The sequence below is a fragment of the Perissodus microlepis genome, chromosome 1, assembly GCF_051167445.1.
Source record: "Perissodus microlepis isolate ML-2025 ecotype Zambia chromosome 1, ASM5116744v1, whole genome shotgun sequence".
Taxonomy (NCBI): Eukaryota; Metazoa; Chordata; class Actinopteri; order Cichliformes; family Cichlidae; genus Perissodus; species Perissodus microlepis.
This window is the reverse complement of record NC_140461.1, coordinates 37919819-37932757: the sequence shown is the minus strand read 5'-3', so window position 1 is coordinate 37932757 and position 12939 is coordinate 37919819. Positions and strand designations below refer to the sequence as shown.

General features: G+C 39.0%; 1 protein-coding gene across 3 annotated transcripts in view; it reads right to left on the bottom strand.

The window, feature by feature from the left end:
* Positions 1 to 12291, bottom strand: part of LOC146394232 (multiple epidermal growth factor-like domains protein 11) — a 243083-nt gene extending 230792 nt beyond the window's left edge. For 2 of the 3 annotated variants that reach the window (XM_084922887.1, XM_084922893.1), the window contains exon 1: positions 12139 to 12289. The gene's annotated coding sequence lies outside the window, so the exon portion shown is untranslated. Of the gene's footprint in view, positions 1 to 12138 lie in introns of all 3 variants that reach the window. The other variant, XM_084922899.1, reaches the window with a different exon arrangement.
* Between the last annotated feature and the right edge of the window lie 648 nt (positions 12292 to 12939).

Genomic DNA, 12939 nt, shown 5'->3' with positions numbered 1-12939 from the left:
TCTTTTCAAAAGTACAACAAGCTAATTGCACAAATGAGATCTTAAATTCAAAGAAAACAGTTAATCTGTAACTTAATCTAAGCAAACCCTTTAATGCTGCCAGGACGTTATCACCATCCTTATTAAATGATTGCACATCTATGTTTGTAGATCCACAAGCATTTTAAACCTCTGAAGATTGTCAGTCATAATTAGTATGTTTTGGCAGCCCTGCTGCTAACATTAAAGCAAAAGAAAGCAAATATATCAACAAAGTTCTGTCAGATATTCACTTTATAAATAATATCAAGGTGCTTTCAAAGCACCACAGCACATAGTAATCAGTACGTTCCTTTATTCATTAATGGCAACTACTGTGTTGAGAAATTCTTCATGAAAACTGCATTACATGATTTAAATGTAAATTAAGGAGATGCTCTTTTTAGAGTTCTGTCCAAAGTGACCCCGGCTAATGATCAACTATCATCTACATAAAGCAGAACGCATGATGCTTTCACTGGATAATTACAATTTTTTAAAAAAGACATTAGGGGGCAGAGATAAAGAAAAGCCACAAAAAAGGCTATAATGCCAGATCTGAACTGAGATCATTATGGTTCATGATCCAGCCATTAAGCTCCAGACACCTCAAACACAACAACTACGCAATAACGTATTTACTAACAAATATATTTAGTAAAATGAGCTGAAACATAATTTAGAAATGGTTCGATTTTTAAAGTTACTCCTGCTTTCAGAGCCACTATTGTCATGATCTTAACATCCAGATTAACAAGGTCCGCGTCAGGTGTTGAGGAACCAGGACACTCTGATGAGGAGTGGGCTACTGGAACAAGAAGACATAAGTGGACACGAGATAAGAACCGGGTGCTGTTGGAATGCTACTATGGAAGTAACCCCAGCGGAGGGAGTCACATCGGATGTGGGAACTCTGGAAACTTCGATACCCAGCATCTAGGCTGACAACTAGTAGCTCAGTAGGGGTGGGTTTAAAAAAAACTGGATTTCCCAGTTCTAATCAATTTTAGTTTGAATAATACGATATTGATTCATTAAATCCCGGATTGATCTTTAAATATAAATGTATTTTGCCAGAAACAACAGAATCTCAGGTTAAAGCTCACAAAACTATTTCAACAACCGCCCAACAGCTAAAACAGCAAATGAGAGCAGGTAAGTGGATTCCACACAAAGACGTAAACACAGCGCAGATCGTTCAAAACCTCTGTAATTTTGCTCTGCTTCACTTCGGCGGCATCAGGTAATGTTCATGTGTTGATTCATGGATCATCTACTATAAAAAGCCAGGCCAGGAAAATCTCCTTCATGTTTTTCTCTGTTTTATCCTCAGTTACTTTAGCAAAAAGGCATCTGCTGTGATGCTCACACCTCTGACGAAGTCTCACAAGTGTCAGCTTTGTTTTGATACATAGATATAAAAATATGGATATGTACCCTCCCCCTCTCTTCCCTTCTCTTCATCAAACAATCTAAGGTGAGCCATATTTGTTTTATAAAGGAATAGCTTAACATTCTGAGGCTTATCTACCAATAATTTAGAAAGAAATTTTTAAAATGCAAAGTCAGGCCATACCGGAGGGACTCTGTCTCTCAGCTGGCCTGGGAACTCTTCAGGATTCCTCCAGGTAGGGAGGTGGCTGGCGAGAGCGAAGTACAGGCCTCTCTGCTTAGCCTGCTGTCCTCACAACCCAACCTCAGATTATGTGGTGGAGAATGGATTAATGTCCAATGAGTGTTTGTTTTACCTCCTAAATCTCATTTTATGGTCCTTTCTGACCATCAAATGAGTGCACATATGTAAAACAATCACCTGCAATAGGAGTAATATAAGACATTGATTTAAAATTAGTCATTCTGATAGTTTTTTAAAATTACCGAGCATAAAACTTTTTACTAGGGTATTAAATAATGAAATAGTTGTGGTAAAAATGCATTCTGAAGCTATATATATAACCAAGCCTGAAGACACACGTCTTAAATGTTTCATGGTTCTAGGGTTGTCACAGTATTCCAAATTTCCTCTGTCTCTGTATTTGTTTCATGATTGTATTTTTCCCAGGATGCGTTCAAATTCATCAACATACAGGTAACAAAGTCCCTCTCTTATCCTTCTAGAGTTGCACTTCATGTGGAGATACACAGACTGCAAGAGGTTTTCCAGGAGATCTGAATTGCTCAAGCAGAACAAACTAAATCACAGACATAATGGACGGGGCCATTCGTATCCATGCACTTATTTAAGTTGTGCATCTTGATTCAAGACCTGGAATGTCTTACTGAGCCATTTATCAAGAAATCATCCAATCCAACAACCAGTTACCAAAGGCCTAACCAGAGTCACATGCTCCATTTGTGATTATAATCAACTTTCCAATGAGAGAGAGTTTTTTTCAACATATATTTCAACATCTGAAGAATAAGGAAACTGTCACATGTGTATTCAAGGACTGTGCTTATAAAACAAATATTTATGAAAACTTCAAAAGTCATAAATACAGAAAAAATTCTGACACTTGTAATGCATTTAAGTCTGGGATTAGTAAAAAAAAAAAACAATTAGACTGTGTGGAAACAGAGGCTGAAGTACAAAATGGGAAACTACAGGACTCTGCTGAAATCACAGGGATGTCCAGAGTCTGTGAACTCGGTTAAATCCAAAGCTAGTGCTTCTGTTTTTCCTGCAGCAAAAATAAAGAAACCAAGAAGAGCTGAAGCAAACTTTTATTCCATCCTTTGGGAGAAACACAAGAAGGAATGGAAAAGGAGACTTGAACTGCTGACAGCAATCAAAAGGAGAAACAATGACACTGGAGACAAAAATGGCTCGTACATTTGCCTACATGCGTCAGGAGGTGGTGAATGAAGAACCTGGCATAGAGGATTTCAAGGTGGTCTGCACTGTTCCAACAGGAAGAGGTAGTAATGCAGATTGAAGTTAAATGTCAATGTTTTTTAATTTTTGTGAATGATTGGTCAGTATTTACTGATTGTGGCTCAAGAGTTGGGAGTTCGCCTTGTAATCGGAAGGTTGCCGGTTCGAGCCCCGGCTTGGACAGTCTCAGTCGTTGTGTCCTTGGGCAAGACACTTCACCCGTTGCCTACTGGTGGTGGTCAGAGGGCCCGGTGGCGCCAGTGTCCGGCAGCCTCGCATCTGTCAGTGCGCCCCAGGGTGGCTGTGGCTACAATGTAGCTGCCATCACCAGTGTGTGAATGGGTGGATGACTGGATGTGTAAACCGCTTTGGGGTCCTTAGGGACTAGTAAAAGCGCTATACAAATACAGGCCATTTACCATTTTTAAATCAATTTCTTTGTAACCAGTAAATGTATTTTAAAATATTTTTTTTGTTCAGATGATTTTTTCTTCCAGCACACTTTCATGGCTCGGTTAGACGGCTGATCAAAGTCATCCAGGCCAAAGGAGGAGCAACACGTTCAAAAGTGGCTTTCATTATGAAAAGGTGTGCATATCAACATTGGGGGTACTGAATGAACTAAGCTATGCCTATTTACTTTTTTCTTTTTAAACAAAGAAACTAGGATAATTAGTTACTTTCAGATTACTTTTTTTTTTTTTAATTATCAATAACGATCAATATTGAGCAGCACAGTGGTGCGGTGATTAGCATTGTTGCCTCACAGCAAGAAGGTCCTGGGTTTGATTCAACCACCTAGCCAGGTCTTTTCTGTGTGGTGCTTGCATGTTATTGGACAATTGACTCAAAGGCTATTTCGTAGGCAGGTGTGGGCTATTCTTTTGTTATGTCATTATCAATTAAGCAGAGAAAAACCCTGGAGTTGATTTGAGGTGTGGTGCTTGCGTTTTGAAGATTTTATTGTGAACAGACAACGTGCAGTTTAAAGGAGCTCTCCATGCAGGTGAAATAAGCTATCGTTAAACTGTGAAAACAGAACGCATCAGAGAAACTGCTACAATATTAGGACTGGCAAAATCTACAGTTTGGTACATCCTGAGAAATGAAATGAAAGAAAGCACTGGTGAACTCAGCAACGCAGAAAAAACCCTGGACGTCCACAGAAGACAACAGTGGTGGCTGATCGCAGAATCATTTCCAACCAAGTGAGCAGCTCTCTCCAGGAGGTAGACATATAGATATCCAAGTCTACCATAAAGAGAAGACTGCATGAAAGTAAATATAGAGGGTTCACTGCAAGGTGCAAGCCACTCATCAGCCTCAAGAACTTTCTTTCCACTTTCTTTGGTCAGATGAAACCAAGATCAACCTCTACGAGAATGATGGCAAGAATAAAGTATGAAGAAGGTGTGGAACAGCTCATGAACTCTGAGGTGTTCAGAGACTGTCTGCTCAAATCCAGCTAAATGCAGTCAGATTGATTAGGCAGTGTTTCATAATACAGATGGACAATGAGCCACAACATACAGCCAAAGCAACCCAGGAGTTTATTAATGCAAACAACCTGATCTTAACCCAACGGAGCTGCATTTCACTTGTTGAAGATTAAACTTTGCACAGAAACGCCCACAAACAAACAGCAACTGAAACCCGCTGCAGTAAAGGCCTGTGAGAGCATTAAAAAGGAGGAAACCAGCATCTGTGTTCATCCATGAGTTCAAGACTTCAGGCTGTCATTGCCACCAAAGGGGTTTTTCAAACAACTATTAGAAATGAACCTTTTATTTTCAGTTAGTTAATATGTCCAGTTACTTTCGAGCCCATGAAATGAAGGGGTTGTGTTTAAGAAAATACTTTAGTTACTCACATTTGTATGCAAACTTTTTGTTCAACCCACTGAATAAAGCTGAAAGCCTGCACTTCAACTGCATGTGAGTTGTTTCACTTAAAATTCATTGTGGTAATGTACAGAACCAAAATGAGAAAAAATTGTTCTCTGTCCAAATATTTATGGACCTAGCTGTTGATTAAATTTCATGTCAGAGGATGTTGTTCTGTTTGTTAGCAGCTGCCACAAAATGGCCAGTAACTAACCCCCACGGAGACTGTTGACTGTCAGAAAATGAAGAGGATTGCTTTACATTGAGCAAGTCTTGCTGTGCTCTGCTGGTCTTAGTATAATCCACTATAATGCTTCCAGCACCCAGTGTCTGTGATGACGGAAACTGGCAAAGCTGTTTAGCTTGAAGTCGACAACTTCTTATGAATGCTAAATCCACAGAAAAAGTAACTACACACTAAGATGCAGAGGATAATTAAGTGCCTCTCTAATGTGACTGAGCAGTACTCTCCACATGTACAGTCAAAATAGTATATTATGCAACAGCAGAATTAAAACCCTTTCTCCCCTCAGTCCCTGTGTACCAGTGGGTCACAGCATGAACTCTGCTCTTACTTGTCTCACAGACCAGACAAGGTCAATATTCATTACCAGCAACATAGTTGTTCTAATTGTTTGTCTCCAGGGTTTTATAAAAAAAACAAAAAACAAAACCTGAAATTTCAGTAGTGGCAAAAATTCCCCCCAAATCCTATTGCCTGAAATAGAGACTAAATGGAGACTAACCATCAGCAAACTACCATATTATTTTAGACTGAAAGTAGAAAATATATTTGAGCCTGTTATTAAGCCTGCTTACAATCCATATCATGCCAGCAGAACTACTGAGAACAACAAGTGCAAAAGGAAAAACAAACAAGTGAAACTAAATTTGGTGATGTCTTGTGTTTGCTGTGTGTGTGTTTTTTTATCTATACATGTAGCTTGTAACTGTAGCTCAGGAGGTGGGGCAGGTCATCTACTGATCAGAAGGCTGGTGGTTCGATCCCTGTCTTAGCTCCCCCTGGTCCGCATGCCAAATATCCTTGGGCAAGATAGTTACCCCAAGTTGCTCTCCGATGCATCCATCGGTGTGTGAATGGTAGTTAGCAAGTACTTAAAAGCATAGAAGACTGTGAATGTGGCATGTTGAGCACTTTGAGCACTCCGGGAGAGTAGAAGAGCTATATAAGAATCAGTCCGTTTACCATAACAAAACATTAATGAACGTTTTTCTTGAATGGTCACATTTCTTTATTTTGTTCAGTTTACATTTTTTCTTTGGTCTTTTCCTCATTTTCATGTCCCCTAGTATACAGTCTGGAAAGACCTAAAAAAAAGAATCCATGTACCAAATCTAAAATGTCAAAAATAAATGTGACAGAAATTCACCCACTTGCTTAACCACTTTCCACTGGAGCTGATAGCTCTGCAAACTGACAGGACAGGACACGGCACTAGTCCATCTCAGGGAAAAATGTGACAGAAAATGATATTTGTAATTACATTTTCTCCAAGCATTTTCTTTTTAAATTAGTTAATTACTTTTCCATTTAGTTTGAACTATTTTTATATGTATTTTATTTTATTATTTTATTTTTCCATCATTTACTTCCTGGACTTTTTAAAAAATTGTTTCTCTATACAACTCTTTCTGCCTCTCTATGCAAATGATGAATCTGTTATTTCAAGAGTGGCGTGGGGTTGAATTTCTGCCTTTTGGATAAAATAGAGACTTATAGCTCCTAGAACAGGACACACATGCACATCAGTTTTACAGCCTTTATTGTAAAAACCTTTCTGCGCTGCATCTAAGCTTAGATAATCCTGTAATATGTCTAACACGTCACTTATTACCAAACTGAACATAAATGAACCAACTGGAAATTGTTCTGTAGAAAGAAATGTTCCCCATCAGTGTTATGTGGACCAGTATAACTGCTGCATGGGATAAAACTGAGTTCATTTAAATTCTTCATATTTACAGCAATCTTATTCCTACTCTGTAACATCATGTTTGTGCTGGTTGACCTGTGAGGACATATCCTTAAAAAACAGCTGCCTTCAAACTTGGTTTAAAGACCTTTATTAGAAATAATTGGAAAATTAAAAAAATTGCAGATGAATTAAAAGGCTTGAGCATATTATGTGACATGCAAAACTGTCAGTGGCGCATTGAAGTGTCACACTATGGAGATGTTTTTCAGCAGTAGGACGTGTACAATCAAGTTGTAAAAACCTCTCACAAAAGATCAGCAGAAACAGGATGCACCCGAGTGTCATGACAAAGGCTGTACATGTTTCTATTATTTTTATTTTTTAGAACAAATTTCAAGCAAACCTTTCTCACGTTGTCATTGCACGCTATTGTATGTAGCATTTTGAGGTAAAAAAATTAATTGAATCCATTTTGGAATGAGGCTGCAACACGACTAAAATTTGGAACAAGTGAAGCACTGTGGAAACTTTTGGGATGCGCTGTATCTATTGTGGCTTCCATCACAAGCTGGTGAAAAGAGCCTCCTCTCCAAGAAAGCCTTTGCATGCCCTCAGCAAACACAAACCACACACTGGTTCCATTTTTCAAAGCATGTGTCAATTTGCCAGGTCACAGCAACCCCTGAAACCTTAGTGACCTATCCTGTCCTGCACTCGTACGACGCTGCTCTCTTTCTCTCCCCTCACGTGGGAGCCCTCCATCTGTTTTGTCTATAATGTGTTACTCGTGCATTTGCCCTAAGGACAGAATTCATGATGCTTTGTAATGGCCAGCCTCATCGCCCTCCCTCCTGTCCACTCTAAAGTGCCCACTAGGCAGAACCACTTAAAAATGTTTCATGTTGCTTTTCTTCCTGCTTGCTCGGCCTTTGTTGCACGATGAATAGGATGCTGAGAGCCGATGGGCTGCTGGCCTTAATGGTCTCTCCTTTTTACCTCCACCTTATGAGCTATTTGAATTGCATGGCTGATGTTTTGCCGTTGCCTCATCCTGAGAGAACAGAGCTCAAACTCTTAGACAAATTCTCTCCATAATTCATAGCTTCCACCTACACCCACACACAAACCTTTTAGCAATCAACCAGTTATTCTAATACCATATATAACACTACTTGCTATTACATTTTCCTGCATCTTTTTTCTAATAACCAGCATAAGAAGCTCAGGCCACAAGAGCTGGAACTCCAATATGACATGTCCTTGAGAAACAACAGATAGCGTTCTCCCATTTATCAGCACTGATTACATGTATTGATCTGACAGAATATGTAGGATTCCCTAGAGAAAGGGGTCAGCAAACTGGAAAATCAGCTGCTGCTGCTGTTGCTGCAGCACAGTATCATGGTCTGTCCACAGTAAGATGGAGAGATCACATCAGATGCCAACCACCAGCAGCTCTTAGGTGAAAGTCAGCATTTAACAGCCTCCTGCTGCCAAATTTATTACCTAGTAAATACACAACAGTAATTCAGGGACATGGCACCATCCCACCAATAATCTCGCTGATTTATCTGGTCATACTAATAATGTTAGTATACAAAATAAAGTAACAGGAAACTGGCTTTCTGCTGGCATGAAAGAAACGGACAACACTGCCTAGTTTTTGAATTTGACATTTGTGCATAAACTCGAACTTTCTTCCTGCCCAAACCGTTTATCTTTTTCAAACATTGCTTGACGTGCTAGATGATGTAAATGTATTTTCTCCCTTTCTCAAAATGAGCATGAATATAAAAAGCATTTTGTGCCAAAATAGGAATGGAAATGGAAAGTCTGGTTTAATGTGCTAGTAGACTGACAAACAGTACTTTCAACACTATGCAAATACATCATTGAATTTTAGGGACAAGAAAAAAAATCTTCCACTTGTCCAGAGGAACAGCACACTGCTTCCTCTGATTTTCCTGCTGTGTACTCTGTACCAAATCAGGTATTTAATGGCTGTGATTGTGATTGCAAGGCGCAGCGGACTATTTGGTTTGTATGCATGGGAGGATATCGGGCCTACAGGAACTATTTTCTACTGGCGACACACTTCAGTACCCTCAACAGCCTGTTATTCTTTAAACACTGGAATTATGTTTACCATTTATGGACTAAATCACAAGTGCAGCAGTGCTGAGGGACTATTAAGATGCGGCCTATGGAGTAGTCAAAGTGTTGTTTGATATGAGCTGAAGAACAGATTCTCAATCAGTGACTCCTATTAATACAGCCGAAGCAGTCATCTTTCTGTTGTTCTGTGTTCTTTTGTAATCTCCTGGATGAGTTGTCAATCGCAGAGTAGCCATGGTAGACCAGCAACTCCTGGCAAGGTTCCCACTGCTCCAAGATTTCTAAATTTCTGGATGATCTCTCTCATCATAGTCAGTGACTTTCTTTCTTAGTCGATTCTTTAGATTGTAGCACGAGATGCTTTTAGCAACCTTTTAGCCTACTTCACTTTGTCAGACAGGTTTTAAGTGATTTCTTGATTCAGCTGGTCTGGCAATAATCGGGTGTGGGTGTTACTGGTGAAAGTGAGCTCAGCGTTCCAAAACTTACTTCCAATACTTTTTCACATAAGATCAGGTGGGTTTGGATAGTTTTTTTTCCCTTAATAAATTAAAACACAATTCAGAATCTGCACTTTATTTTTTACTTGGGTTATCTTTGTTTAGTAATAACATTTCTTTGATGTTGTGAAACATTTAGGTATGACAAATATAAAAAAAAATGCCAAAAGAGATAAGGAAGGGGGAAATACTTGTTCATAGTACAGTAAATACCACTGCAATGCTTTGGCTCTACTTAAAACAGGCTTGGTTTTGAACCATCTCTTCCAAAGTATTTATACTCACACAGAAAAGAGGAATGGTAATCCAGTTGTTGAACATGGTTTTGGTATGATTTGAGAAAAGCTATAAAATAATCAACCCACAACAGCCTTCAAACTAAAGTTCATCACATTATTTGAAATTTAGAATAATCTTTAATCTAAACAGAAAAAATTTAATGTTTTGTAAAAGCACATCAGAGTTCATATTATATGATGACTGCATTAGATAGATAGATAGATAGATAGATAGATAGATAGATAGATAGATAGATAGATAGATAGATAGATAGAATAATGTTAATTCAAACATTTAAATATAACTGAAATAATAAGACAAAAGAAAAACTTCAAAACATCAAGTTTTCAAGTGCTCTCTTCTTTCAGTCAAACATTGATGCAACTCACAAGCCATGTGCTCCTGACACTGAGGTTTTCATGAAAATATCTATATCTACACAAGGTTCGTGCTCGAAGAGGATTGGGATGAAGTTTACACTTTTTCTATTCCTACCCCCTTTTTTCACATTCCATTATTTACAAGTCAATATTCAGAATTTGGAAACTGAAATCAGAGGGTTGGAAATCCGTATGTACTGTTACTACATAGCTGCAAGTATTAGTTAATGTGGAAAAATGTGTTACATCTGCCAAGTTAAAATATATCATCGTACAATGTAAAGCGCCTTCAGGCAGCTGTTGTGATTTGGCACTGAAACTGAATTCAAGTGAAGTGAAGTGATTTCAGAAGTACCTGCTTGATGAGCAACAAAAAGGAATTATTTTCTTTTTGTTTGAGGGAGGGGGGACTTGATAAATGAATTTTGTCAAGCTTTGCACTGGAAAAATGTATTCCATGAAAAGAAAAACAAGACCTCGGGGCTTTTTTTCATTTGTGTGTTTTATTTGAATCTAACAGAAATCATCAGATTTTTTTTATCATTGTTTATTTAAAGTGCACTTTTTCTTTTGACAATGTGGATTGACAGGTGTTTGATATAATAAGAAGGCTGTTTTCTCTTTGCTCATATATTTTTCTTATATTCATTTTTTTTTCTCTTAAATTTTTGTTATTTCTTTTTAAATTCAGCGTTGCGTGAATTGATCACTTAAATCGCAAATTTCAGAACATTATCTAGCCCGAAGACAACTGGGACTATATCTGCACATCACACTGCTCTCTTCTTTCAGTCAAACATTGATGCAACTCACAAGCCATGTGCTCCTGACACTGAGGTCTATTCCTAAGTGAGACTGCAGCCACCTGACATCGCTCTTGTTTACTTTGTTTTTCTCAGATAAATGCATTTTGGATTTCTTACAACCTTATCATCTTGCCAAAGGAGTGCTAGTGGTGCAGCCCTGACCTGCACATGGTTCTGAGAACTTATGGTCTTGAACTGTCGATGCCACCCACACAGCCTCATCTTAAAAAGTAAAACTCATTTAATTAAAGTAAGAGCCCGGGAGTCGTCAAAAGCTGCATTACTATTATTGCAAGGGCATGTTTGTGACAAATGCCAACCGTGACATATTGCATAGCACTACAGCTGCGCAATAAATGTTAACAACTTGAAAGAAGAACACAAAACAGAAATTGAAAAGCGTCTCTCTTAAGAACTTGCATGTTCTTTGTGAGGCTCTAAATTGATATATATATATATCTCTACTGACTTTGAACTTTACATCGTCACCGAATGCAAATATTCTATTTCTTTCAACCAGTGGATGTAATGTTCAAAGACACGCAACCTCCGCACACACAATGGAAAGCCTCGTGGACCACCTCCAGGTTTATGTGTCTTGCTCAAGATCGCCATCTAGCGCTGCAAGCTCGTTAAACTTTGCGTGCTTTGACTCCTCAGGCGGATTCGGTGGATATACAACAACAGCAATAATCATTCTGTTGCCCAATTAACATCCTAATTAATGAAACACGGACTGCTGAGGACTGTCTCAGTGCACAGTCACACCCTTTTAACACCAACAGGAGCTGACTGCAATGGTTTAGTAATTGATCAATCAGCTGCTTAATTTGTGAACTACATCCACATGTAGAAGAGTCGACTGTGTTTCTGTTAGGTGATGTGAAGTTTAGCCGTGGCGCTTGTAAACTGAACAGAAAAGTGGGGAGATTAACAAAGAGCCAACTTGCGGTAAACAGGGCCAAACCGTACAGGGACGGGACAGCAGGACCGCTCAAAAATGAGTTATGAAACTAACTTTTGGGGGAAGCCAGCCTCATATTATCGCCAGAAAGACAACAGTTATTAAATCATTAAATCGCAGGAAATAGCAAGAGGTCATTGTGCTTATATGGTTCAAAATTTGGTTCAAAAGTGCTCATGTAGCACTCACACATATATATATGTGTATATATATATATATAGAGAGAGAGAGAGAGAGAGAGCGAGAGAGAGAGAGAGATTATTAATATTAGGAAATATCATTACAAACTGCTTCCTGCTGAATAGTGATTTTTCGATATCCCCCTTAAACGAATAACTGTGCGTGTAGAAAAACAATGATAAAATCATTTTTAATGCTTACCTTTAGCGGGGATGCGTCATTTTAAAACAGACTTTTTCAAACGATGCCGGTCCATGAACTCGAGTTAAGTCCTCAGCATCTGTGTCGGAGCACTTCTCAACTTGAGCGCAGAATCTGTGCTGGTGCTCTGCTGCAGCTCCTCTTCACAGCACAGCCAAAGAGCAGCAGAGGCAGCGAGAGGAATGCCCCACTTCGCCTGCTACTTTGCATTGCTTAACAACCACTTCCTCCGCTGTTTAACACACATTGGATCAACTTCAAATATTCCTTTTGAGCTGCAACAGCCTCCTGCATCTTCCTGCACTCCAGGAAGACTATAAACCTGTCAAAATTATTATAACGTCTATAGTTATCTAAATATTTACTATTAGCTGATAATAACAAGTGCTTCTAGCAAAAGTAGCAATAAAGCAGCATGAAAACACCTCGTTACAAATAGAAGTTTAAGGTATTTCCCTTCTTTGTTGTGATCAGTGTCAGGGTCATTACTCCAAAAAGTAAAGAAAAGTAAAGTAAAAAATATACCTGACCTCTACCCACTTTGCTTCCAGCAATGCCCCAGGTCAAACCAAGTTTTGGTGGACCAGGGTCTGGTGGAAAGCCCGAGTCTACCAATGCCTGGCCTATTACTGGTACACAGTAGTCTCTGCCAGACCACTTGAGGGTGTCCCACTTCTATTACCCAGTAATCCCAGAAAACACATGCTGACTGCCTACACCTTGAACACACATGGTCTGGTGCTTCTGTTGCCCCCCAGCGTCTGCAGCCACTCTGACCTGTGGAGACATTGCAGAAGACAA